A 22716-nucleotide genomic window follows, 5' to 3' on the forward strand; every position below is an offset into this window, starting at 1 on the left:
TTTCTTCATGGGTAAACATTGTAGTCATGCATTTCTAAACACTGCCTGGTTTTAGATGACTGCTTTTAAAATGGCTGTCCAAATTTGCTGAGGAATTGCATTCATTTTTCATTAGTACTTGACCAACAGCAGTGGTATTTTTGCAATACTGCAATCATGCAATTTTAATACTCTTATTATTCTGCACCATCATATCAGACAGAACAAAACACAACAGATAAGAGAGCTGAACTACACAATAAAGAGCAACTGGACTTTATAGGGTGTGGGCACATCGTATAATACAGTCATGGGGTGATATCCCATAGTTATAGGGAAGTGTTGGAATATTAAGATATTTCTGTATTCATTCCTTCATGAAATTTAAGTATATTCTTTACTGCAGTTAGACATAGGGCAGTGTCAACTGAAGGAGAGGGAGGAGGGGAAAGAAAAAGGGAAGAGAAGGGAAGGGAAGGAAGAAGAAAGGAGAGATCAGGGTGAAATCCAATATTTAAAGGCAAAATAAAATAAAAACTGATTTCACAATGAAGTAAACAGCAGTGGAGATTCAGCTAGGACAATACCATGAACAAAAAGGTATTTTACTGCAGTCATATCACAGAATGAACACGGTCAGAACCTGTTGCATAAGTAGAGTCTGGTTACAGGCCACAATAAAGTGCTGAATATACCTAAAAATTCTCAGTAGATACTCTAGTGTAGACAAATTTTGATCAATAATGTTTACTTCATGCTTCTCTTTCTCTGATGTGTCCCCAGAATGAAAACATCTCTAGGACAGATACACCACTGACATCTTTCACTGGATCTAGAGATGTTGTACCTGTGGTAAAACAAGTGCAATTACCTTAGTTTCAATTTCTCTAAAGGCTGTGCTCAATTTCTAAACATGAACCATCCAGAGGAGAAAATATATTAAGCTTTTGGATTTTTTTTCTTCATCAGTCTTTTTAGTGACTATCTTTTCACAGCTCCTTGTAAAAACAATATGATTTGTTCTGCTAGCTTATAATTTTTTCCTCCTTTAGTATATTTCTCAATGCTCCTAACAAGAGATGGAATTGAATCTGGCTTTTTTTTTTTTATTTTGTGAAATGTGACATTTTATGTAAACTAAGATTCCTCTTGAAAATCAATTCAACAGTTTTAAGTAATGTACTTGTCATATGGGAATATTAATATGAAAGAAAAATGACATGGATATATAAGAAATTGAACTAACTGCCTGTTTAAAGATATCAAAAAGCACAGTGATGAATACTCTGAAATATTTGTTGCAAGATCCTAACACTTTACAGTCATCAGAGATGCAAATGTTCAGAATTATTTTTATCTAATGTTATCCCAGGGATTAAGAAAAACTGTAATGTATGTGTACTTCTACATTGCATATACCGTGTCATAGCCTTTGTATTGCTGGGTAGAATCCTCTAACAAAAGTTCATGGTTCAGCTCAGATTCTGAAATACTGTAGTGGGAGGAATAGAAAAGGTGAATTTGCTTCTCACATTGGGACTGCAGGAGGGAGAAAAATGGCTAGTAGGAATAGTCAGTAATTCAGACTTTCCTAGAATGGAGTTGCTGAAATGCAAGGCAGGGACAGTGCCCTGTAAAGGAGCCTAGTCATTCTTCCTGGCAAGGCAAGAGTAAAGCAAGAGAAACTGTGATTCTCTCAGTCCCAATAAGACCTTTTTGCCCTATTCTGCCGATGCAAAGGACTATAGGATGGATATGCATTAACTTTTGAGAACTTTGCACAATTAGAGAGTTTAAACTTGACATTTCCAGTCAGCATTCATTCTCTAGGCTGCTCCCTGGTAGTACAATAGCCTTCTCTTGAACCATCAAAGAGCTGTGTTTCAACAGCCCATCAGGATAGTAACCAAACTTGAGTGTTGTTTGTCCAAAGTATTCAGGAGGAATCAATTGACCCCCTTGCTTCTTTTCTGAATTGTTAGCCTTTAAATGTTAGTGTTGATAATCACAAAAAACACACTGTTTTAACAGGACCATGCCAGTTTCAGTATCCTGCCTGGTGAAGGCTGGGGGAAAGTGCAGAAGCTTTTAAGGGACACTACTGCAATTTCCCTTTAAGAAATTTAGTATTCATTTTAAGAAATTTAGTATTCATTTGTTTTATTTTTTGTTGCATTAGTTATGAGGTGACTGAGGTGACTAAATGAATATGAAAAAAGCTGTACATAAAACAAAATCAATTAAGAGTTATCCAAAGAATGTAAATATATTTGATACTGCATTCTAGTTTGGAAGAAACTCAAATTTGAATAAGTGGTCTATTTTTCAATGAGTATGCCCTGCACAGACATAAAAAATGCCAGTAAAACAGATGGCATAATGATTTTGGTAGCTTGACAGACTTACCCCACCGCTTCATTTCTCTCTGTGTTGACTTTGTCCCTTACATTCCAAAGATGGATAAATGTATTAACATGTAGTTTACCATACAGGTCAGGGGATCTTTCTCATTTGACCTTGAAAACAAATGTTCTGTCTGCTCTGCATGGATAATTCATAAGATTTAGTGGCTCATCTCTGTAGGTTTGGCATTTAGAAATGTTGCTTCCCCAAATGTCTCGTTGTCTTCTGCACCAGTTAGGTAGTGCACTGCAGCTGAAAGCTGGTTACACATTTATGGGGCCAGACTTGTGTCACATGGTGATTTCTGGTTCTCTAGCATGAAGGCACAGAATGCTGCTAGCACCATGAAAGTGTTCAATTTTCCCGAGTAGCAGGGCATACTGTTTGTCTGTCCTTTGGACTCGATCAGTTGAAGAAAAATGTTTGATGCAATTTAGACAAAAAGAAAACAGGTAATGGATGAGCAACAATCACTGTTAGAAGTTTGTGTTTGCTGAATACCAGACAGTGATATCTAGTAAGCAAAAGTACTTCAGTATAGATAAGATGGAAGAAAGGTAAATTGAGAGACTGAAAAATACAAGAATAAGGTCAGTTTTCTAGGTGAGACAACTAGAAAATGAGACACCTCTGGTGAATACTGTACAATTCTAGGGGGTATAGTTTTGAAGATATTTCTGCTTCATACCTTCATGAGCTGCAGAATTCATGCTGGCTAAAGGGTTAATAGAACAAAAAACTGATCCTGCTTCAGAGAGCTTGCAGTTAAGAGTAAGGTAATCAAAGATTTAAATACTATCAGGATACACCCCACCACATCAGGAGGCAGTGAGAGTATTGATCTGCTGGGTAAGCAGCAATCCCATCTCATCTGTCGCTTAGTCATTATTGAGTCTCTAGTCATCATAGTAAAATAAAGATTTAATATGGGACTATGTCTGGGCATATATTCACAAAAACTAAGCAAGTTGTTCAGCTCCACTTTGCAGGACTATAGTTTCTGTCTAGACAGAGAATATTTGTTAAGATACATGGATAGGAGCACTCCTAATACTTTTTTCTCGTACCAAATAAAATATAAGTAGATTTTAAGGACAACTCATATTCTTGAAGCATACATAGAAAAAAGCCCCCTCCAAATGGCACAAGGTATCACTTCCATAAAATTAGGCTGTTGCCATAACCTTCTGTTACTATTTCTTTGTCTTCTATCCCTTGTGCAAGTCCTTGTGCTACTACATGGTGAGCCTCAAAAACTGACCCAAACTAAAAATAATATGGCGAGACAAAAGCAGAGGATTTCAGCTCCATAAGTTCTCCAATCAGTCCCTTGTGTCCCTACGAACAGGGTTGTACCAACAGAAGGAAAGAGGTAAGAGATTCAAAGATTAGAGTTATCACCTCTTAGGGACACTGCTAACATTTTCTAGCTGAAGGTGTGCATGGAATTGTGCTAGTAGAAAAGCTATCCCCAGAAATAAGAAAAAAAATTATAACAGTGCATTGCATCCTACAAAGGATGGTATTGATCTTGAGCTTATTGAATATTTGCCACGTCTATAAAATCCTTGGCACACTAGCACCAGTAGTTGATTAGATATTTTTAAGAGATCCTAAAGAATTTAATGCTTTTTGTTATATTGTGTCTGTTCCTATTAAAATATATACTGAATACTGTGCATAATTATGTTCACAAGAGAACAGTAGTGGGATAGCAGCTGAGATTTAATTAATTTTGTGGAGAGATAACAATTTTTAGTTGACAGCAAAGTTAAGAAAGATGCTTGACTGGAAAAGTCTAAGACCAGGAATGCAGTTTTGTCCTTGTGCTGGTGGCAAAGAGTAGCATGCTGTTCTACAGAGATTTGGGAAAAATTCTGTTCCACCCAGGCTCACAGGCCTAAAAGAGCAACAACCCCAGTGTCCATGGGCAGTATGACCAAACTGTCTGTGCTCCTTGCATTTGCTCCTACTGCTGGAGAGGAACCTTTATCTGAGCCTTTTCTCTCTTTCTGGTCCCTGTGCTAAAGCTGGCTCAAAGGGCAGGTACTCTGTGTACCCCAAAATTCAGGCATAGCTTTAGAGTTCTTTGTGCCTTGGAGTTAAATGTCCCTGTTATGCTCAGTCACCAAAGATGTACCCAGTGAGAGGAAAAGAGTTATCACCTGTGAGATCTCCTGCCTTTCCTGGTGAACCAAAGCCAAGCACCTCCTGCTCTGAGTCCACAGGGCAGGTACACTGGCACCCTGGTGCCCTGGTGCACCGCCAGCGTGCAGATACCAGCATCCAGCACAGGCACCACAACCACAGCCAGACCACAGGGGCTGCATAGGTCTTCTAAGCTGAATTTGAGAGTACATTGTATTTCATCTGTTTGTGCTTGGAGAATAGTGCATTCAAATTCTTCAGTTGCATGACAGCGTTAAGGTTTGTCCACTGCTCCCCACCATGCCCTTTCCAAAGTGTGAATCCAAACCAAGGGTGTAGTAGTTTTGGCAATTTCTCCCACTCTTCCCTTTCTCTTCCTACTCCCCTCCCAGATGACACAGAGTGACTATAGGGGGCAATACAACCTCACCATACACGTACAGCCTCTGTACATCGGTAATACGCCACGTTAATAGGAGGAAACATTTAAGAATCAGTTTTTACTTCTTGCTTTTGAATAATTTGTGTCATGATAGAGGTAAACTATATTGTTACCTGGCCTCCACAAAATGGAAGGTTTTAACTTCAGATAAGCTTTTACTGTTTTGATGTTTTTTGTTTGTAAGTGAAAGTTAATAAATAGTGATTTTATTTCATATTACTAATTCAAATTAAAATCTCAAATAAAACGAGCCATAAAAACCAAACTAAGGTAATCTTGAAATTCATTTGACATTGATCTAAGCAGAACTGTTCCAAGTCTGTATGTATCTCATATTCATGTAATTCAATCTATATGCCTGTCAATATTTCTGCTGCAGTTTAATTTCTTCAGATCAGCTTCTTTCTCACTTAATGCAGATTTCCAGAAGTTAGTCCAGTTTACAGGGCTTAAATGATACTCTTATATTTTCTGGTATTTTTGTGTAAAAAATGTTTATATATTAAAATTCCTGAATGAAAATCTAATTGTCATAACAAAAAAAATTACATATATTAATTTGGTCCCATTTTTCCTACATTGATTGATGTGCAGTTCACAGTAAGCAGGCAAAGAATGGTAGCAAAGATAATTTCCATCTCTTCTTCTTCAATGGTGTAAAATTGTGTACCTTAGCTTTTCTTTCTCAACCCTTCTGCTTTCTGTAAAGGAATAGTTAGAAGATGCAGAGCTGAACTTCTGTTAACATGATTAGAAAAGCTGTTGTTACAGACTATTTTCTATTATTTTAATTTTGTGTCATTATAATTTTTGACAGTTACTGTTTACCAGAGTTTCCCTGAAGCAAAAATGATTTAATGTTCAACACACACATTAAAATGTGTTCTATTTTCATATGTTAAAGCTGATAGAATTATAATTTAAGCAGAAATCTGTGCTTAACAGTGCAGCACATAGAATCTCTGAACACAGATGAAACTGAAACTTCTATCTGAAGGGAAAACAAAGGCAGCAGTAATGTGCCTTAATAATTACAGTTAGAGCGATGTGATATTTTTGTAATGAAATTCAAACCCAGGTGAAGATAATGTGCTTTGGGTTTTGTTGTAGAAGCGAGGCGCAGTTTGAAGCCTGGGCTTTCATACTTGGTGACTTTATATTGGCTTTATATTGGCTCATAACCAAACCCATAATTTTCACTAAAAGTTCCTTTTCAATTTTCTCATCCATTCAAACTCAGATCTGACTTCTAGGGACAGTAAGTCTCAAATTCTATAGGAAAATCCACTGACTTCACTGAATGCTGAAAATTCTTAGTTTCTAATCCTCTAATGTGAGCACTTCAGGTTTACTCAATAGCTTACTGACCTTTACTTAGCCATGTACACATTTCAGTGGGAATTTTCAATACTTTTTCACTAAAAATCGTGTTCAACAATATTTCCTGATCATTAAGACCTGTGTACCTAAAGCATAGACCAAGAACATGTCCTACAAGACCAGAATACAAATCTATACCTTTTCACAACTTCTTTCTTTCTGTCATTTCTCAGATTCACATGAAATCCAGTTTTAATAACTCCTGGTATTGGATATTGCTGGTGAGTTTTACCAGTTATTATGTATGGTGGTGGTTGGATTTTATTCTTCCTTTCCACTCTTTTTTCAAGAAGAATGCTCAAAGCTAAGATAGAAAATAATCCATTGAGATTTATGGTCCATGTCTATCCACAAAAATAAAACCCCAGAGTCCCCCAAAACTGCAAAACTGATTTTATGACTTTGAAGGAACAAGTGAATAGATGTTCATCTGAGTACTTGTAGGGAGAAAATAGTTAAAGCCAACAAAAAATATCATACTAAAACTGCATTTACATACTCACACTGGAAAAAGAGTTCAATAGTTATACAGAATATATTAGAGCTAAATATATTAGAGGCAGAGCAGCACTAGCAAAATTTGTAGCCTTTTCCAAGGGAAGTGCTGAGTAATTTGGTAGACTCATGTAAAAAGGGAAAATGATTTAATGCAGATAGCAGAATATACATCAGAATAGAAGAGACACTTGCAGGAAGATATGATATTGATCAGTGATGGCTGGAAAATTTCTGATATGGTGTCTGTTAAAACAGGACCAAAAAGAGATCCTGGAAATTAGACCATTGAACTCCACCTTGCTTCTGGGGAAACTGATTGAGAGTCTAATTTAGGATAGAATAGTTCAGCTTATGGATAAGTATAACCTAATAGAGTCAAACCTGCTCAACGTTGGTAGGGGGAAAGCATACTTCTCCAACCTGCTAAAGTGCCTTGGGAAAGTTAATAAATTAGAAGATAAGGGTGACCCAGTGAACATAATTTATTTGGATTTTCAAAAAATTCCTGATATGATCCTTCATGAAAGACTCTTAATGGAAAAATATAACTGAGGTAAGGGGCAAAATCTTTCAGTGGAATAAAAACTGAGTAAATGATAGAGAAAAACTTGCACTGAAAGTCTTCTTCTATAAGTGTAAAGAGGTTAATATTAGGATGCTCTAAGGGTTCAGTGTTAATATTTTTTTTAATGATTTGGAAATTTTATCTTCTAAAACTGCATTAATGTTAGCTAGTCAAGTCAAGAAGACTGTGAGGGTAGGAGAGATTGGTGAGATTGACACACATATATTTTATATTGGATAAGTATAAATTTTGGTACTCATTTTATGGGTTATTTTCAGTTCCAGAACCATACTTTACATCATTATAATCTACTGAGAATAATTTATCTGGTCTCTGAGTAGGGATACAATAGATATCCCTGCAGCAGCCATGTGGAATGATTTACTCTCTCTAGGTATAGGAGTGGACAGAGTTATACAAGAATGAGGAATTCCCATCTGTCAGGTCACTGGACCTTTTCCTCAGGGCAATCCAGCTGCATGACCAGAACAAGAGCTGCGTTTATCATAAAAGATAAAAATCCTCCTTCATAAATACTTAAAAGTAAATCCCATTCTTGTTAGATCTTGCTGGAATGTCTGTGTTTTTGAGACACTCTTAATTATGGCACTGACACTGTTGCCCACTGTCATCTGCAGCCCAGAAGTTGTAACCCACCACTGGTGTTTGGGAGTTCTCACCTGTTACATCCCAGCACTCTCAATCCCATCTCTTCTTCATGAAGGTCAGTAGGAACAACACTCAGTCCTGCATCTCCTTCTGGTATGGATATCTCTGCTGGCTGTCACCTGCTTCTAAAAATGATCAGGACCCCTTGGCTGATTGGGTTAACACACAAGTGAGCAAATTGGCTCTGGGGGTTGGGGTTTGAGTTTGGTCAGGGTTTTATCATTTGCTTTACTTTCTTCCCTACTGTCTTTTCTACACTGCATTGAACTGTGAATCTGTAAAATTCTTTAAAGCACCACCCACTAAAGGGCTAAAGTAGCACATGTGAATACTATGACCCTATATTAAGTATATTATATGTGAGATACTCAGTTCATGGTGCGCTGCAAATTTCACATCCACTCTTTCTAAACTGAAGTCCATTAATTATTTAAAAAAATAATGAGAATTAACAGATGATATCTCCTTCAAAACTGAAATGGGTTCATCTAATTTTAGAATAAATGAAGAGATTTTGTGTTGCTTTCTATGATGCTTCTTAAAAAAATCCATGTTACCATTTTTACTGAGCCAAAAAGGCAATCTTTATAAATGCAACGTTTTGGACTATGAGTAAACACAGTGAGGAAAAAAGATTATTGCTTGGCAAAAGAAATGTGTGGAAATCACAACACTAAAAATAGCATTTATCTTGATCAATAACTCATGCTTTTAAATTTTTTTCCTGAAAAATATTAATAGAGTTCTTTAAATAATAAAAAAAATGCTTTTTTCCCCTCTTTTGTTGTTGAAGCCCTGTTTGTATTTACATCCAGTCATTTAATGCCCATTAAAGAAGTAATGCTATGTTAATGTAAGGGAAAAAATCAATGCTACTCAGATCAGTAGCTGTGGGGAAACAGTGCAGCAGCTGGTTTGCAAACAGCAAGCCCACATAGATCAATGAAATTACAAGCTAAATCTGCTGATGCTCACAAACTGCTTCAGCATTGTGATGTCTAACCTTTCTCAAGTTCAAGATCTCTGGCAAGCCAGCAATAGCTAAATGAAGAAAAAAAAAAGAAAAAAAAGGCAAAAAAAAAAGCATAGAAGAAACAAAGAAAGGACATAATGGGCTGGTGGGGAATTTTAGCATGATATATAATATTCCACTTTTGAAGTTATCAGTGTAACTGCAGGTTTGTAACAGATATAAAAGCCACTGTAATCTCCCAGTGAGCAAAGCTGCCATCTACACACTCTGGAGATTTTCTTCCTTAAGAATGTTCAAATCTGTCACATATTACCTTGAACTGTAACACTGGAGGGCTAGAGAGCACTTCAGTAATGTGGTTGTTAATGCGAATTCTAGAAAATAATTTATCAATGAACAAAAGTACAGCTTCTGTCATGTGCCTATGTCTTTTATTTTATGGTATGCTTGTAGCTCTTGAAATGGTTTGAATTTTGTTAACTTGTAAATTAAACATGCAGAATATTTGACTTGTTGAATGCAAGATTCATTTGCATATTTTATGCTATTTGTATGGTAAGGGAAGAAGCCCCTTTTACCCCAAGGAAAACAACACTGGGCTTTATCAGTATCATGTGAATAACATGCCTGTTAAGTGATTATTTTCAGGGCAGTCATCACCCCATTTGTGCCACTTTTTTAAACACAGAAGCATTTTTCAGGCATTAATCAGTGAGAAGATAGGGGGAACCAATCTCTGAAGATTGCTATAAAATGGAACACATTTTATAAAGGGAAATAGGTTCATTCCAAGAGCAGAATAAAAGACATCTTGCATTTCCTTCAAATATTGACAGATGTATTTTGTGGGGAACAAAATGTGTACTTGGTAAATATATAATTCTTATTGTCTACTGATGTCCCATTGCTTTACAAATATTAATTAAATGTCACAGTTTGATTCTGTTCTATTGTATCTGTTTTGTAGGTTGTAAATAAAAAAAAAATCTAGAGGTTGGAAATATCTTTTTGGTCTTCCAGCCAGGGAGTAGCAAAACAGAAAATGGAAATCTTTTTACCTGTCTTCTGTTATTATAGGCTTGCATTATTTTACACACCAAGCACATTCAAGAATCAAATCAACAGTGAGGTGAAGTGTGATTATTTCTTGTACGGTCAATTGTTTCTGTTGAAATGACCATTTTTGGATTTGGCTTAAAAGTTGCTTTTCTTGTCTACCTTTCTCAGATACTTCATAGTAAAAAAAATGAAGGAAAATTTAAATTTTGAAATGTCACACGTCTGTTTCTCTTTTTCTTATAGATATAGATACAACCATTTTCCTTCCATTACTGATCATTATGTCAATTCATTACTTTATGATGCTGCTCAGCAGTGCTGATGGCCAGATATTTCCTGCTGGATGTGTAGGGAAGACTGATTGTGACAATAGTTACTAAGAAGTTAAAACTGACTGTATACACTAACACTGCTGGTGCTGTGCAGGCCCTGGTGGAAATCTCTCCTTCTGCTCCACATATTGGTTAGGAATGAGAGAGAGATGCCCGACAGAGGCTAGGAGTTTTTTCTTCCAAGCCTGATCAAAGATCCACAATGATTGTAAGGAAACACCAGCATTTCCTCACAGGGTCATAGATCATCAGCACCTAGGTGTGCTCACATGCAGGATAGGACTTCTGAAAGTTTTGTCTTCAGACTTTATTCAGGCCTCTTTCTTTATTTGGAGCTTATTGAGAAAATTCTTGTGAAACTGCTGAGCCAAAGAGAAGGGTCCTGTTGATGACAGCATGACCAGCATTTCTGCAAAAGTCTTTTTCTTCCAATGCAAAATATGAATTTGTGATGAAGACTTTGTGGTCATCATAAATAAATGAACAAGCTTCTATAAATCTTGCACATCATAAAGAGTGCATCATTGCAATGGAGAAACAAAAAGGATAATTGTGGGGGGTGCGATTGCATTGTTCAGTTTTTTATTATAACAAAAACATCACCATGCTTGGAGAACCCCAGCAATAATTCCTCTTGACTGCAATAAGTACTTTTGAGGAAGAGAAAGCTGATGAGCTGCAGGCTTCCCTGCTGCTAAATTCATCTAACAACCCACTCATAGTGTTTTCTGCTTTAAAGACCAATAGGAAGTTTATAAATTGGTTGGATGCTCTTCTTTTCAGTATAGTCAGATCCTGAAACTTTTCTGTTGGTCTGAAAAGCTGGATGCAGTTTGGTTACTGGGCAGTATCAATTGTGAACATTATTCAGTTATACTATCACACTGGCCACAGAGTTACATGCAATTTTACAGAAATTTGTGATTGTGGATCTGCCCAATCACCCTGAATGTAAAAGACCTGTGGGGTCTGGAGTTTGGCCATATTCCTACATCTGCACAATGTGATGAGACTTCATCTCTGCAAGGATAGAAATCAAAATCCTGAAATTAGCATCCTGAAGTATCTCAAAACTTTGAATGTGAGCTCAGACCAAACCTGAATTTTGAAGTTTATGCTTCTATCTTGGTGGTCAATTCTGATGATGATCAAAATGAGAAGAAAGCAATTTAAATCTATTTTTTTAAAGAAAGAGCATCTCCTTTGACAAATAGGAATATAGTTCAGCAATCTTTTCCTCTGATCTCTGTTATTGTCAGCAATGTGTATGTACTGAATTGAATCTGGATGAATAAGTGCTATGAGAAAAAAAAGCTATACTTTTATCAGAACATTGCTGGAAAGTACAAGCAGAAACCATGAAAAATGCTGTTTTGATGAGACAGCTAGGCCTCTAACCTCAAAGAGGATATACCCTGGGTGCTCATTTGGAAAGAACCAAATGTTTCACATCCACTCAGTCATTGCACAGAAAAAATACTTCTTTGTATATAAGAAATATATTGGTAAAATTCATACAACTTCAACGGAATTACATATTGAGGAATTAATTGTATTTGTATATGCACTGCAAGATTTTATTTTAGTCAAATACCAGTTTTACTGATAATTTTGGCTTAAATGCAGCCAGAGTAGCATCATTCAAGAGACAAGAAAAGCTGCACCGGCTTTTAGAGTCTAAGGATCATTTTTTCCTGAACTCTAGAGAACATGTTTCTGCCATTGGTGTATGCCACATGTGTGCAGCTTCTTCAAGGCTCTTCTCATGCTGTTCTGGTTTCCCATCATGTTGCGACCCAGCATGTCCAGGAACACCTCACACGCCTCTTCTTTTCAAGCGTTGGCAGATTGGTGAGGGGAGAGGATGGCCTTGCACTTGACGTGCAACTGAGCCTCTGGGAAAAATGTTCCAACTCTTCTCATTCAAAAGCTTCTTCTGAAATTTGGCATATCCATTATATGCCATGAGATGGTCTGTGTTCCCTAATGTGCATCTCTTTCTGGTTTGTTTTTCACTGCTGGCAAAAAGCACTTAGAAGAACTTTTATTTTCACCAGACCTTAAGGTCTGTAATGGCTGATCCTAGACATTTTGTGCTGGTTTTGGCTGGGATAGTGTCAATTTTCTTCACAGCAGCTAGTATGGGCTATGTTTTGGGTTTTGGATTTGTACTGAAAACAGTGTTGTTGATGCAGGGATGTTTCTATTACTGCTGACCAGTGCTTACATGGAGTCAAGGTATTTTCTGCTTCTCACCCCAGTCCAACAGGGAGTAGATTGAGGGTAACAAAGAGCTGGGAGAGGACACAGCTGGGACAGCTGACCCCACTGACCAAAGAGACATTCCACTCCATAAGGCATCATGCTCAGCATATAAAGCTGAGGGAAGAAGAGGGAAGGGGGTGGACATTAAAAGTGATGGTGTTTGTCATCCCAAGTCATCATTGAGTGTAGTGGAGCCCTGATTTCCTGGGAATGATTGAACACCTGCCTGCCCATGGGAAAGCAGTGGACAAATTCCCTTTTTGCATGGCTTTTGCTTTACCCATTAAACTATTTTCAGCTCAAAACAAGGGTTTTCTTACTTCTATTCTTCTGATTGTCTCCTCCTCCCTGCTGCGGTGGGAGTGAGTGAGCATCTGTGTGGGCCTTAGTTGACAGATGCAGTTAAACCACAGCACACCTTCTTTTCCAGAGCAGGATTTTCTACTTACAAAGAGCTGGGTTTCCATTCTGTCTCTTTGACAGTATTCTGCACTTAAAGGCATTGGTTTCTGCTCTTGCACTGGCTCAGCAATCTTGAGCCCACATGAATGGGAAAAACACTACAGAAGGGAACTAAGCTGTACTTCCCATCATGAGCAAAGATTTGTTCTGCAGCAAAGGTAATTTTCAGTAAGAGAAACTCATATATAAAAACACAGGGGTATAAAAACATTTCTTATACCACATTGACAACAACTGAAAAATAGCATAAGAGATGTGATGAGTTAAATATATGTTGTATATTGATAATACTAGGACTCCTTTCTCTGTATCTGTCTCTGTCTGTCTAGCTGTGCACATCCTGTTTCCCTGAAACTGGAAATTAATGTGTTGGATCAGGCTGTCTTTGACATTCATTTTCATCATTTCTATGCTTAGCAATCCAAACCAACTTTCTAATAATTAAGTTCATGTTAGAAGGGGACAGTGGACTTCCATACATTAGACAGCCTAATATGTGTGCAAGACTAGTACTGCTTTACTTTGTTTGTTGTAGCAGCACTGCTAAATCTGCACTGGTTAGTGGCCTTGTCAGCATTCCCATCACAAATTTCAGCTCAGTACAAATTCCATTACAAATTTTAGTGCTTAAAAAACAACTGTTGCTTTTCATCAGTGATGCTGCTTCATACATGCTTAGCCAGCAAGAAAATAATTTTGCAAATTTTGTGTTTAGGTTGTTTTAGCCATTTAGCTCTTTGATTGTAGATGCCTCAAAAATACAAAACAATCTGGGAAAATGAGAAACAAGTGAGGTTTGTTTTGCAAAACTTAGTCCTGAAAGTGGTTTAATTGTTCTTCAGCCTGCCAGCTCATGTGCAGTTGATGTGTTTTATCCTATAAGAAGGCAGTTACTTTAGGACAAAAATAGATACTCTAGACTGGAGGCTTTGGGTGCTCAGCAATGACAATCTCACTGACAACTGTTTCCCCAATGCTAAGACGTCCCTGCACACCTGATGAGGACCAGACCTGGACCTTTTCACATGCCAAATCTGTCCAGCTTTCTTAATTTCATACATGGAAAGTTGGCCTTAATACTCAACTTAGCGAAGGACATCCCTGAGCACCTGCTTCCTCTATCAAATCTTCAGAACTGTTTTTTTTCCCCTAACTTTGCCTTAACCTTCAAAAATGGTGACAGACTCCCATCCCTAAGTCAACAGATAGAAGATGTTCACCTTTATTTTACCCTCAGCACTAACTCCTCTTTCTCGTGGATGCTTTCATGGGATAATGTTGCCATTATTTCTGCTCAAGGTACATTACAAGCTGTTGCCTTGCTGCTGGCATCTTATTTGGGCATCAGGATGGCAAAGGTTGTCATATGGGGCAGCTGGCCAAGTCAGTGCTCCAGGCAAGAAGCCAAAGCTGTCTTCTTTCTAATGTTCCCACTTTCTTTCGTCCCTGGAAGATCCCTCTCGTCCTCTCAAACTGATACAGAAAGACTATTAGAGAATTAATCATACCTCAGGTGTCTTGGGGAATATTCTTGATTTTCCAGTCACTAATGTGTGAAAATCTTACACTGGAATAATGCCATATGTCAACCTGTGGCAATATCAGGGAAATATTGACAGCATTTCGTTAATGAAATGTTGAGCTTGAATGACCTGTAGGCTGAAAATTGAGGCTCCATAAATTTAAAATAGTCTCTCAGCTATCATTTGATCTAGGGTTCCCGCTGGAACAAAAATGTTGTCCCCATGGTCACCAAAAAAAAGTATTATTGCAATATAATAAGAAAATCTTGCCCAAAGACTAAAACTGAAAAACCTCTCACTTTGCTATGATAGAAGGACTTTTAAATTTTATAGTGGCCTTTTTCTTTTCTTTTGTAGCCCTGTGATAGTGCTCCCAATAGGATCTGCCTAAATAAACTGAGTGTATGGGTGCATGCCACTGAATTTAAGCTCTTCATTGTGAATTTCTCCATTGATTATGTCATGTGTGTCTTTACACTAAATTCATGGCAGAGAAACCATTATAATCTCAAAATTATTATTACAAAAGAATTGGTTTTCAAAGACTGTTACTAACAAATTTTACCTGCGTGTCTTCAAAATGTGAGGAAAAGAAGGCATGAAAAGCCAGAATAAGAAGTGCAAATTAAGCAACACAGCAGAAATATTAATTAAAAGAGGTTAATTGGGTTGGGGCAGGGTGGTGGGAAATGCTCTAATCCTCTGCATTACCATGTGGTGTTTTTGTGCTTGATCATTGTTGAGGCCAGGAAAATAAGGGATTGGAAATTACAGCATGGAGGAGGAAAGAAATGTAATCAACATTTTCATTTCTTATTATTTTGCACATTCCAATGGGAGGGAGAGAGCTTGGGTAGCCTGCTTTAAAAAGAGGAGGGTGTACATAGCACTGGGATCTCCAGAGAATGCCAGTCCTGTCTTGTGCAGTAAATTCTTGTGACCAGCCCCACAGGGTAGCTGGAATTGTGAAATAATTAGCATAGCTAGCCCTCAACAGTTAAATAATTTTAGAGATGTTCTTTCTTATTTTTGACCTCTCCTTTGAAATTAATTTCTCTTATTTGCAACTTTTAAGTGTTTTTACCCTGTCTTTGTAAAACAAAGTAAACTCAACCTTTTATTCTCCAATCCTTTTTATTAGTGACCTGATAAATATGAAATTTTCCCTAAGGACCAAAAAACAATACTTGAGTGTGCATGATTATTTGTAGACTTCTGTCTCCCAAACAATTTGTGAGTTTACAGTAACCTACTGTGTCTTTTTTCCCCCTAAACTACAAAATCCTTGATGTTGAAAGAAAACATTTGGTTCAAGAGTTTTCAAAAACTGCCTTTCTGCAAATAATAGCTAACAACATGTAGACAGTATGAAACACATAACATTAATAATCTGTTGCTGACATTCAAATCTGGATTAAGACAAGCTTAATTCAAAATTGTATTAAAAAATCCATGTAGAATTTGCAGAAACATATGAAATAATGAACCCTCTCAGATGTCATGCCCTTTTTCTTCAAAAGTATTTTAGTATTTTGATTTAAATCAATGTTTATGGACCCATAAGGCCAACTTTTTAAGTGTAAAAAGTGTTAATATCCTTAATTTCCTGACTTGAAAATTTCTGTTTGAATTTTTAAAATAAAAAGGCCAGGTTAGATATGGTAGATCTGAACAACCTTGAAGGTAGTTGAAGATGTCCCTGCCCACAGGAGAGGGGGTTGGAAGTTGATGATCTTCAAGGCACCCTTACAACCCAAACCATTCTACAATTCCATGATTCCACAAAGTTTCTCTGCCAGCTATTAGTATTGCTGACACATGGCTTTGTTTCAGTTTTTAAAGGTCCCTGGATGACAGCTGGGTTTTCACAGTCTGGACAGTAGGACGTTTGCAATCGTGGCTGGAAAGCAAGCAGGGAGAGATTTTATGCAGTATTTTTCTTGGCAACCAATTGTGGGTTTTGTTGTTGTTGCTGTTATTGTTGTTTGGGAGTTTCTTGGGGGGAGGGTTGTTTTGTTTGATTTTGGTGGAAGTGGGGCTGTAAAATGATACTTTACTGCAGAGATAATTGTTGTGGATTAATAAAATGTTGGTAATCAGTTACCCAATACTTAGAAAAGCAAAGTCCCAAACTAAACAGCCATGTTAAGAATAACAATCTAACAGGAACCTGACTCACAGCCACTCACAAGAGCTGCCCTGCTATGTCTCAAGATATATGTATATATGAAATTAAGCAGAGAGTGACAACTTAACTTGGATTTTGTTTTCCCTTTCCTCTGTCAAATTTGTTAAGTTTCTCTTAACCCTCCAATGATGCCAACTGGTGTTTTGTCAGCTACAGATTTAGGAGAATGTCAGCACATTCTCAAGGATTTTGGTTGCCATGGATAAGTGTATTTCTTTGATTTTTCTGGGAAATTATATATTAATAAGCAGGATATTTTGTTTACTTTTTAATGCATATTTAATTTTGCAGCTTATTCATTCCTCTAAATTTTGACAGCAAAAGTATTGCAGAATGTGGGGCCCCCTTAAAGACTGTCAAACTTCTGCCAAACTTTAAAGGTCAAAATCAACTGTGACACCTACAGTTCAAATGTAATTAGTTGGAGATTTACTGGGATTTTATGGCAATCTCCCAGTATCTTAGGAGTGATATGATATCCAACCTTATGGGATCCCAAGAGAAGGACAGGTGGATGTGAGGATAAACAGTAAAATATACTAGCTAACATGCTGCACCTTTTAGCAAGTCATCAGTCTCCTGCACTGTGCAAGGAACAAGAGAGCGTTCAGTATTTTATTTAAAATAAATAACCTGCCAGTCTCTGACATGGCCATCTAGTACGAAGTTGATGTATTTATTTAAAGCTTAGCTCATTCTGTATGTTCTTGGATCATTAAACTGAAGGACTTGTACAGTCGTGATTTTTAATGAAGCATGTTTGAATAATTATGCTAATTTGCAAAGCACTAGAATCAAATCAAGTGATCAAAGTTTTCATGATTACTATCGTGTTTTTGTAACTTCCCCCATCACTGATTTCTGGATAGACTCTAACCCTGGCTGCTGCTTTTTTTTTTTTTTTTCTTTTGTCATTTATTTAGAAATTGCCACTAATCAATGTAGAAAGTTTAAAAAAATCAAGAAACACTTTTTGTGTTATGTCTCCATAGTGGACTTTGTATGAGTTTGAAAGTAATATAGCTCCAACAGACACCAGCCTAAATACAGTCTACAATCAATACTGTATTCTGCCTTGACAGAAAGCTGAATTTTTATCTGTTAAACGTGTGAGCTTGGGGCAGCTCTGTGTCTGAAGTGGTTTAAATCTGAAATGTGATGTGCTGCAAAGAAAGTTGATTGACATCTTTGTTTATTGAAAAGTATTACATGAACAACAAAACACGGCCAGATACAGAACACTCCATTGCAAAGTGCAGCTGTGTTATTTTTCAATCCTATGTGTTCTGCCCCTTTGATGCCTGTCTGATATAATAAAACTGCAAGGATCTTCTTTGATTCAATAGTAAAAAATTTGGACAAGGGTGAGATATGGAGATATATATTGGTTGCAGGGGTTTGGTGAATATCTTTCCAAAAAAAAAAAGAGAGTTTTAGGTTTAATGCATCTGAAACTTTAAATAAATTAGTATACATTTAATAAGCAAATCGTCTGAGTCTGCTTGAAATATTTTTAAGTATGCATTGTAAGAGGGAGAAAAGAACAATGATGACTAATCTTAAAGCATTAAATATGCAGAATACAGAATTAAGTTGCATTTAAATTTCATGTTAGAATAATTATGCTGTTCATTGACATTTTCCCATGTTTTATTAAATCTTTATTATGTCAAGGTAAATAGAGGTTAATTCTGCTGTTATCTCTTCCAGTAAAGTATTATCTTTAATCTTGCATTAATAAAACAGTAGTAAGTTGCACAATGTGGGTAATCACCATAGACTAATTTAGACCATTCTAAAATCTTGCCTTTACAGTACAGTATAGTTTAAAATAGATGTTACCAGAAAACATGGAACAGAATTTAACTTATAGAAAAAATATCTTTTTCTCCAGGAAATTTATAGCTACATTTCCTTAATATATTGACTTATTGTCAATATACACTGCAAACTTCCAGCTCTGCTCTTTCTTTCTAGTGTTACTTTCTTAGTTACTGCAAGCTCCTTTGACTTGCCTCTGACACAGCACAAACTGTTAAGCAGAAGTCTTTGTCTTTAGCACTTTTCTGGAGAGCCCTCACTTTGAGCATTTTTCTGTGGTAAGCATAGAATGCAAAATCCGATGATTTTGGTTCCTGTGCACCTCTCTTCAGTCCTAGAAACCTAAAGGGGTTCACCAAACTACACTGCACTGTAGTGAAGGCAGCAGACACTCACTGCAACATTGCTTATGTCTGCCTGCACACTGCTCCTGACCCACAAATCTCAGCTGGCTCATCATTCACCCCTAGGCAGAGCTCCAGGCATCTCTGCTGCTTTCTCATACAGGCAAACTCTTCCTCCTTTCCATCCTAGCCCATCCCTCCTGAAGGCCTGGTACCCACCTATTGCAGCACTGCAGTTGGGGAAGCTATCCCACAACATCCATGTGATCCCAGTAAATTCCTAGCCCTGCAATTGCATGTACACCTCAAATTTCTTCTCTTTGTTCCTCATGACATGTGCTAATCCACATTTAGATGCACTTTACAAAACTTCTTAGAAAGTCCTATCCCTTAGAAAAAACAGATTTTGCTACTCAGAATCTGCACTTTTTTTTTTCTCTTTTTGCAAGGGGTTTATTCAACTTAAAGAGATGATATGCCTCTTATTGCACTTAAGCTTACATGCTGTGGTGGTATTGTGGTTTATTTTTATTACTATAATTTTGTTTGTTATTCTTACCTTTAATTTTTGTTTTCATCAAACTACAAAATTCCCCATGGAGTTTTGTCAGCTTTGCATAGCAAATCAATCCTCACATCCTTCCTGCACCACATTTTCATTTTACCAGCTTCTGTGCAAAGCCCTCCTCAGACCCACAAGTAAGTAGATGGTCAGTTACATTTTCTCATGAACTCTATTTCATTATCTGGAGTGTCCATAAAGTTATTATTTTAAAAGCATGAATGTCAATAGATCTGTAAAAGGCATTTACCAAGCAGCTTCAGTGCTGATAGGAAAGAAAGAACTCATTTTGAAAGTGCACTTGAGATCCATGCAGAGAGTAGGATAATTCTGTACTTGCATGCTAGTACAGCAATATGATCAGAGCACTAGAAGATATTTGCTGCTGCATGCAGTACTAGTTTTCAAGACTTTCTTCCAGTGTGTCTTTTTAAGATAAAACCTAGTTGAGAAGCACCAGTGTCTTACCAAATTACTCAACTAAGCATTTGGAGATGTCCAGAGGATCAAATTACAAAACAAATAGTTGTTTTAAAAATAGTATTTCAGTGACATTTTTTTCTGCCCTACCTGTTTACTATGAATCATTATAGGGTGGGAACATGAAGTCTTATTTAGATATTTAATGTGGAAATTCTTTGCAATAACAATGAAAGTATTCGAGGCTCGTTAGAACTCAGGCTTATTCAGAGACTCGGAGTGCAGACATTGCATGTTGAACCTTTAAATAAAAGTAATATTTTGTTTGTCTGAAATTAACCCTTCCAATACATGAACTCCTACCATTATATTGAGCTGCATTATAGCATTTAAAGACAAAAAGAACACAGAGCTTTTTGAAAGAATCTGGTTGGATTTTACCAGTTTTGCTGCAGCTTCTGTTTGGCGTACAGGAACTGCTCACACCTGAAATTCAAATGCAAACCTCTGAGATGGGAGTCAATTGAAAGGGAAACAGATATTTGCATAAATCTCCAAGAGGTGTTTTATATAGTCCCACCTTTTCTTTTTCCTTAACTGTGGGATGACCTGAAGCAGGATTTTTCTTTTTGGACGTGTTTTGGGCAAGGAGGCATTTTCCTTAGTGTTTTACAAGCTCTGGTGCCAGTGAGGTGGTACACAGAGTCTCAGTACGTATTGAAAGCCCTCTTTAAAGTGGAAATATTCAAAGTGTGCAGGAGTCTCTAAGCGTCTGTTCCAGGGACACATTAATGCATTTGAAAGGATATTAAAGCTTAGCACAGAGGAAAAAAAAAGTCCTAGTGGCAAGATGTAAAACTGCTTAACAGAATTACATTCAGAACTTTGTGTATTTGATCTGAAAAAAAATAAATCATCTTACAGTTGCTCACATTAAAGCTGCATGTCGGTTTGGGAGCTTTTAGGATCTTGGACAGGTTTCATTTCTCTGGTTCACGTAAGCTCTCTGTGTATTTGTGCAACTGCTGAACCTCAGAGCATGATTTCTTGTGACCCCATGCACTGTTTGAGGATTTGCCTAATGTGCAAATTTAAGACAATCATTATGTATAGTAAAAAATTATTATCCACCTTTACCCCAGTACTCAGTTGCTAATAGCGGTCATGGCTTGATTCAGAATCCTTCTCAGTTTAATGCTTCCAATTAACTTGCATGGTTTTGTGGCTGACTTGATGGCCCAGATAAAGCCTGGGCGCTTCTGAGAGAGATACCAAGCTTCATTTCTGGACTATGGGATAAGGAAAGCCTTGAGCCATGGCTCAGCTCTAACTACTGGTGGATTAGAAATGTCATTCAGACTTGAGTAACTCTAGACTCTTTATAGGAGTCAGATTAAGATATAGAAAAGTGGAACACTGAGGGAGAATTAAGGCATCTTTTGACAAAAGCAGTACCTTGAGACTTGCTCTGGGTCCAAGTGGTTGGTCTGCAAGGAGATGAAAGTAAACCCTGGAGGAGGGAAGGCATGGCCATGAGTAGCATGTCCCTCTGTTGGCCACTGGTCTGTTGGTGACAGAGGCAGGCATGATGTTGAAACCTATCCTCTGAGTTAAAGTTGACTGTGGTGTGAAAATAAAAAAAAAATTATGAAAACCAGAACCTTATACATAGAATATACAAAGCAAAATTCTGTCCTTGGCCTTGTGTTGTCTCATGATTTAGACATAACAGTGAAGACAGTGACTAGGGGACAGATGTACTAAAGAAAACCTTAGGGTTTTTTTTCCTTTAGCCAAGCAAACAGAGATAGTTTGAAATGGCAATCTCTTGTACTACATGAAATAAATATTACAAATGGAAAGGAAAGAGCAAACTGATTACCTTAATATTAAGAGCATCAAGAGGAATTTATAAATATCTTTGCGTGTTCAGTACCCAGTCCTGCACAGGGCATGTTAATTCTTGTCACAGAATTTGAAATTCATTTAATCAGAACAGAGCCTTTGAGATGTTTCACACCTGCAAGTGCATCAAGTGGCTAAATTTTACAGTCATTCTCTATGATATGACCTACATATCTCATTATAACACCATGTTCACTACAGGTGCTTCCTACAAGAACATTTGCATGAATAAAAACATGATTACTCTCATATATAGTGAATGTTAAAAAGTGTGCTACACATAGATGTAATATCCATCAGGGGTTTTCATTTATTTTTATTCTTAATTCGGGTTAATATTTAATATCAATGGTTAAAGGACACTTTAACATTTCCACTTTTACATATTCCCTTTTTTTAAGGATGAGTTGATGGTATCTTATGTATAAGCAAAATACTTTCATTAAAAAGGAAAAAAATTCTGTAGATAGATGAAAACCGTTTTAAAACCTCTTTTATTTTTGAAACCTCTATCTACCTAAATGCTTTGGAGTGTTAACCATTTCTGAATGCTTAATGTTGACTGCTTTAATGATGATTGTTCAGTACCCATACAAATGTTTTGGCACCAAGTAATATCTTGTTTGTTTTTGTGAATATAATCTGAAGGCTGCCACAACATCTAATAAAACTGTTTTCACTTTGAGAGGCATATAGACAGGAATAAAGGGCTGTTAAAACACATAGCATCCAAAAAGAAATTCACCACAGCCAGTAATGAACATACATGTCCTTTATT

At 37.0% G+C, this 22716-nt stretch overlaps 1 long non-coding RNA gene across 4 annotated transcripts in view; it reads left to right on the forward strand.

Moving 5' to 3' along the window:
- LOC118684826 (uncharacterized) overlaps positions 1 to 22716 on the forward strand; it is a 279897-nt gene that overhangs the window by 167239 nt on the left and 89942 nt on the right. Inside the window, exons 4-5 of one of the 4 annotated variants that reach the window (XR_004979895.2) lie at positions 6526 to 6573; positions 8054 to 8139. The exons of the other annotated variants lie outside the window; for them this stretch is intronic. This is a non-coding gene — a long non-coding RNA (uncharacterized LOC118684826). The remainder of the gene's footprint in view (positions 1 to 6525; positions 6574 to 8053; positions 8140 to 22716) is intronic. 4 annotated transcript variants of the gene reach the window in all.

This window comes from Molothrus ater, chromosome 3 (genome assembly GCF_012460135.2).
Source record: "Molothrus ater isolate BHLD 08-10-18 breed brown headed cowbird chromosome 3, BPBGC_Mater_1.1, whole genome shotgun sequence".
NCBI lineage: Eukaryota > Metazoa > Chordata > Aves > Passeriformes > Icteridae > Molothrus > Molothrus ater.